Here is a 6,743-nt window from a genome sequence, read left to right as displayed (position 1 = left end):
CTATAGTGTTGAGTATTTTGCTCCATCTGAATTGGAGCGTGTTTTGTGCGGCCTTGAGCCTCCGCTTCTGCTTTTTGAGGCTCCTTGCAGTGGCAACGAGCCTTTTACGGGCATTCTGCTGCTCCGAGTGCCTGTCTGGCGTTATGTCGTCCGGACCATTATCATTGATAGTATTTGTTTGTTCGTTTTGATTATCCGGATTGCCGTTGTCTGGCAGCGGTTCGCCCTGCTCCAGTGCTGGATCAGTGTGATCGCTATTTCTGTCGAGGCGGGATTTGGGGCGGTGCTTGCGTCGCCGCTTTGACTGCTTTTCGAGGGAACAATCCTTCGGTGCGTCCTTCCGCTCCTCGCCGTCATCTTTGGGTGCATCCACCATGTATACGTCATATGACGAGGTGGCGTTCCAGGGCTCGATAGGCGCTGATTCTTCATCGTCTCCTTCATCGGCGTCCATACCGTCAATGTCGTCGGAGTTGAAGTCGAGCATGTCGGTTAAATCGTCGACAGTGGCTACCAAGTGGGTGGTGGGTGGGCTTTGAATTTCTTCATTGTCCGAATCCTAACCTTGCTGACCGTAGTCCGGCCAGCGTTCTCCTGATAAAGAGAGAGACTTCAGTGACTTTAGGATATCGCCGAAAGGCGAGTGCTGAAAGACATCTGCGGCCGTGAACTCCATGATCGGCGCCCAATCGGATTCGCTCGGTAGGGGCGCGGAGAGTTCGGAGTCCGGAGAAGAATCCGGCTCCATGGAGTCGCGAGTCTTGCAGAGTACGGGGCTGGTGTTCGGCTCAACCGCCGTTGGGATCGCAGCCCCCGAGGTGGCGTCCAACCGTCCATTCTCGATCGGTGCGGTCGGCTCCGAACTAAGGGTCGGAGCCGATGCGGGTGCGGCCTCCAGGGCACTGTTCGGCGGCAGAGCTAGATCATGCTCGTCGTGACAGTGCGACGCGCTCGGCAGTGGTTCGAATCCGTCGAAGATCAAGTCCCCGCGGATGTCGGCCGTGTAGTTTAAACTTCCGAATCTGACCTGACGGCCAGGGGCGTAGCTTTCGATCTGCTCTAGATGGCCAAGTGAATCGGCCCGCAGTGCGAAGCCGCCAAAGACGAAGATCTGTCCGGGGAGGAAGGTCTCACCCTAGACTGCATCGCCATTGATGATCGTATGAGCCATCAGGCCTGACGGCGACGGCACAGAGGAACTCTCAATGAAAGCACCAATGTCGGTGTCAAAACCGGCGGATCTCGGGTCGGGGGTCCCGAACTATGCGTCTAGGCCGGATGGTAACAGGAGGCAGGGGACACGAAATTTTACCCAGGTTCGGGCCCTCTCGATGGAGGTAAAACCCTACGTCCTGCTTGATTAATATTGATGATATGGGTAGTACAAGAGTTGATCTACCACGAGATCAGAGAGGCTAAACCCTAGAAGCTAGCCTATGGTATGATTGTCGATGTGTATCTTGTCCTACGGACTAGAACCCTCCAGTTTATATAGACATCGGAGAGGGTTAGGGTTACATAGAGTCGGTTACAATGGTAGGAGATCTGAACATCCGTATCGCCAAGCTTGCCTTCCACGCCAAGGAAAGTCCCTTCCGGACACGGGACGGAGTCTTTAATCTTGTATCTTCATAGTCCAGGAGTCCGGCTGAAGGTACAGTCCGGCTATCCGAACACCCCCTAATCCAGGACTCCCTCAGGGACCGAGCCCTCGCCCGATCGTCCGCCGCTGCCGCCACCGGCGCGAGAGACGATGGTGTAGGCAAACAAGGCCACTCCTCCCTGGACGGCCCCGACCTGTCCGCCAGCAGGCACGCCGCCGTCAAGGATCTGATGTGACGAGCCGCTCCCGACGCCTCCACCGAGCTCGCCCCCGCGATCCCTTCCGGCGTCGGATGCCAGATGCGCCAGGCCGTAGACCTAGATCCGCGACCCCCTGGCGCAAAGCGACGCCCGCGCACGGCGCCCAGGCCGCGCGCCTCCGCCGCGCGTCTCCGCCGCGAAGGCCACGAAGTCGCCGACCGCCGGCCCCGCACACAGCTGCTGCTTCGACTTCTCCCCGCCGTCTTTGTCTTCAGAGTCTGCCGCCGACAGCGCCCAGAAGCGATTGCGACAGGCCCCAACCCTCGCCGTTGGCGAGCCAACATGCTCCACCGCCGAGCGCACCTGGGTGGAGCCCGCACCCCGGCTGACCAAGGTCCACGCCACATGAGCCACCCCACCCGCCGCACGGTCGCAATCGCCCGTCCCGTCGCCTGTCCGTACACCTAACGGCTCGCACATTTCCTTTCACGTCAGTCAATCTTCAGTTCAATCACGACAAGTCTAGTTGTGGTAGAAGGGAATGACTAGACATAATGGGTGTATGAGTAACCTCGGCATGACTCTCGCATATAGTTGAAACAAACACATTGCTAAAAAACATCATTGCATACAATTAAAAAAACATCATTACATTCATTTTTCTCGAAAACGGAGTCCGGCATCTGCATCACATGGTGCACACAGTCAATTTATTAAACATGAATCAAGTTTAAGTCATCGAGTTACTATAGACAATATACAAATAAAAGGACAACACAAACGATGGAACCCCGCATTACATATGATCCACATGATCTACAAATCACCAACCAAACTGATTGAATAAATCATGCACAACCGTTTCGAGCTGACCACACCCAGATGCCATAAGCGTCTGCATCCAATACGGGCCGATATCCGAGGCCCAGTTCTTCTGAGCGAACACGGTGCATGGAACCCCGTCCGGCGGCTTCGGCCCACCCGTCGTCACCTTGCACCGCATCCACGTCGGTCTGGCCGAGCCGTCGTCGCCCCGGAACAGCCGCACATCGACCTCGAGCTCCACCGAGCCGGCACGCCGCTCCGCCGCCATCTTGTCTCTGAGCAACGTAGGCAGCTCGACGCCGTCGTCGGCCCACGCCACGACGGTCACGTCCCGCGCATCCATCGCGCCCACGCAGAAGCGCGGCGTGCGGCCCCACGCGACGGTGAGGCCGGAGTAGAGCACAGCCGCCTCGCCGTGGCGGTAGCACCTGTCCCCGGGGCGCCGGTTGACGGCATGCAGGGTGACGTTGAAGGCGGTGCTGCTGGAGACGGGGTCGGCTGGAACCGCCGTCTGGGGAGCTTCGGGACTCGTGGCGTCGGTGACCTGAAGGGAGAACTTGGGAGGCAGGCCGTTCAAGCGGAAGAACGCGCAGCCGATGGGTATCCAGAAGAAGAGGGGCATCCAGATTACAGCAACCGCTGCCTTGTTTAGATCCTCGCGCAGGGAGTAGAGATTTCGAGACTTCATGGCGCAGTTTATGCCCAAGGCCAGCTTCTCGGTGATGCATGACCTATTTTGCCCCTGTTTTGCGAATATGTAGGCTGACCTAGCTAGATAGTCCCGCTGGAACCGTCTCCTGACCTGGTACGTCTCTCTAGTTTTTCTGTTCAAAAAACATTGTGTCTTGTGCTATTTGTGCCACGGTTGTTACCCGATCGATACGTAGACGCTAATATAATCCATGTATGCGGTTTACAAGCGAACTGCTAGTTGCACAGACATATCTGCAACTCAAATAACGGCTGGGAAAATCCAAGCCGATCGGATGCCATGGACCATCATCGCCTGACAGCTCCGCCGCCGTGTTGTCCAATGGCAACGACACCACTGTCCGGTCTCTCATGTTATAGTATTAGTACAAGATTCAGTCGAGAAACTCGTCTCCAGGTTTCCTCTTCCTTTCCTATGGAGGGACGTCCTACGCTCGGTCATAAAGAAGATGCAGTCTTCTTGAGCTCCAACGCTGCCACCGCAGACAAGGAGTGACTCAGACTCAGAGCAGCCTAGGATGACAAACAGAGCATGCCCCATCAGCGTATCCACCACCCACTGTTCAGGTCCGCTGCTTCAAAGACTTCGATCCGGGGCACAAAATGGATGGTATCCAGATCGACCTGCCGTTCCACCAGCAGCAACCGACCTCCGGACCCGACCAGGTAGAAGAAGAAGCAGATTTGTAGCTGGCAGTCGAGCAAGGGTCTCGTCTGGTGGCGTGCTTCGTATGCACTGGACGGATCGTACACCGCTCTGCTCGTCGCTGATGTCCAGAACATCGAGCTCCGGTGATCGACGGCTTTCATCATCCAGGCCGAGCATCATTACAAGAGTTGCCATCGCGCGCCTTCATCTACGGGTCTCAAATTGACACAAAAGACAGGGAGATGTGAAGTTCGGTCTGTTCAGAGGTCAATCGATTGGGATCCTTCTCAATCTCTCGTCAGTCGTGACTATATAAGCTTGTCGGCTCCAATTCCAACTCCATTTCCAACACCGTCGCGTGTTTCGTAAGCAGACAAGCAGCTTAACTGAGAAGCGGAACAAATAAACGAGTAAAATGACACACGTGACCACCGTAAAAAAGTCATCTTTGGTTGCATACCATAAGAATCCATGCCCCGCTTGTGTTTCAGCATCACAAATCTCAACAAAAGTTTCCACTCCCCAAATACAGCACAAAATGATTGTTCACGAACTTGACAAGTCACTATTGAGAATGGTATCCTGCCTGATTTACATGAACATTAAGACACCTGTTTAAGACAATTAACACTAACAGTGGCACCACAGTTGAGCATGCACAGAGTTTGTAAGAAAAATTGTAACAAAAAATTTAATGGTTTCATAATAGCAAGGAGAGTGCAATTTTAAGAGACAACATGAGCTCCTCTAGTAAGTAGTGACTGTTCTAAACCTCTCCTTGCCAACTTCATCCAATAAAAGCGAGTTGGTCAAACACTTGTATTGTAGGAACACCATTAGATACGCTTGACTATAGAAAAGCATGATAAAGCTTAGAAGAATTGTGCGAAAAATCATTAATCATTAGAAAGGGATGTAATGTTTTCTGTAATTAATTTTCTTTGTCCACTTAAAATAATGTGATTGTTCCTAGGACAAAACAGCCCAAGCAATAACCTGTGATTGGGCCACAAAATGGTTTCAGAAAAATGACAAGTAGGCTCGTAATTTTGCTAACTCCTTATACTAAGTTGATTTGTATTACAAAGTTTGTACTACAGCTGCTTGTGCTTTTATATACAAAAGTCGATGTATGTAAACAGAGCATGCAGAGGAAGAATGTGGAACCAGACGCACTAAACAAAGTGTGCGCGGAAGAATGCTCTGCGAGAGTCATCCCGGTTGATCGACAGGGTTTTGTCGAGAATCCCGGCGGGGGAGATAATAACCGTATGGAGCCATATCCTAAATAAGGTGGCTAAAAAGAATTAAAAATAAGACGGGACTTTAATTTCAGAAAAGTAATAACACCAGACTAAACTGTTAACCGCATTTCTTGTAAAAGATCATACTCACCAATGTAAGTTATCTTATGGCATCGAAAGTAAACCCCTGGGAACATAAATCAATGCTTTCCAAATAACTCCTCTGTCCAATATGGTGTGTATGGAAAGGAATCTCCTACACATTGTACGTGTAACATGCCCAAGTCTTGAACTTTCAAGCTACTCAAATGATAGGCAACTACTCTTGCTCTTGATACCCACAAGAAGGCAATCTCATAATATGGATGAAATCCAAGGAAATAAATACTACCAGACACAAAGTCACATTCATCCCCATCTCTTGTCTCAAGGATACTACCATTGTTGAAGTCCCATTCACATTGCTCTTCCACGATCACTTTTTTACCATCTCCATCATAATTACCACCATGTAAGATCCACGGAACGGAATTTTCTTCATGAGACAACCAAAAAAACATTGCCACCACTAGCACAAGGCTGGTGTCAATCTTCAACCCCCACTCCATTTTACCCCTCAATTCACTAAGTAACCAAACGTGAAGTCGGTATGATCTATCTTTATAAATTAAAGCACAGTACAGCCCCCTCTTCGATTTCCATATATAAAAATCGGTAAACTCATCCATGCTTGTAGGCGGTTTAATAACTTCATACTCGCCATTCGACAAGGTTATGCTGCAAATGTGAAGTCAATTGAGAGAAAACGCATGTTAATTGATAGGGCGATGAGTTTCAGTTCAAAATGGGGAAAATCAAAACCCAATAATAAATGTCATTGTTTGCTTAAGGGGTGAATGAGTACCGCATAATGGAGTCGTTTTGGCAGTGCACATAAAGCGCTCCTTTCCAATAGACGGCATAGCGATGCTCTGGTTCCCTAGCCCTAGGTGAGTGCATGTCAGCAATGGCCCCTGCGGCCTCCCCTCTCCGGACCAGCACCTCTCCTCCCATGTCCATGTCCTTGAAATGAAGACTCGTATTGTATACCAAGAAGGCGGCCATTCTGATTCCTCCCTGAATATTGTCTCAGGACCCAGCATGTGAGGAACTTTGGGAAGAAGAAGTACCTTGTAATGGGGCGACACAGTGGGTTCGAAAGAAAGGCGCATGTCGTCGGCGAAGTCATCCAACCTGGCACAGGAGGGCTGAGGCAGACGCTGTAAAATAGGGTCTAGCATATTGTATATGTACACGTATTTGTATACGTATATAATTGTATTATGATCATCTATATAAAGAGACGTGAGGCTGGATGTTAGCCACCCACGCAAAACTCTGAACCTACCTCTTCAACTTGGTATCAAACAGGTCGGGCCGCCGCCGCCCGATCCTATCTTCCGCGTCGCCACCGCTGCTTGCTAGCTAGCTTCCGCGTCGCCGCCGCCGCTTGCAAGCTAGCTACGCGCATA

This window comes from Triticum urartu, chromosome 3 (assembly GCF_003073215.2).
Source record: "Triticum urartu cultivar G1812 chromosome 3, Tu2.1, whole genome shotgun sequence".
NCBI lineage: Eukaryota > Viridiplantae > Streptophyta > Magnoliopsida > Poales > Poaceae > Triticum > Triticum urartu.
This window is presented reverse-complemented; position numbering follows the sequence as displayed.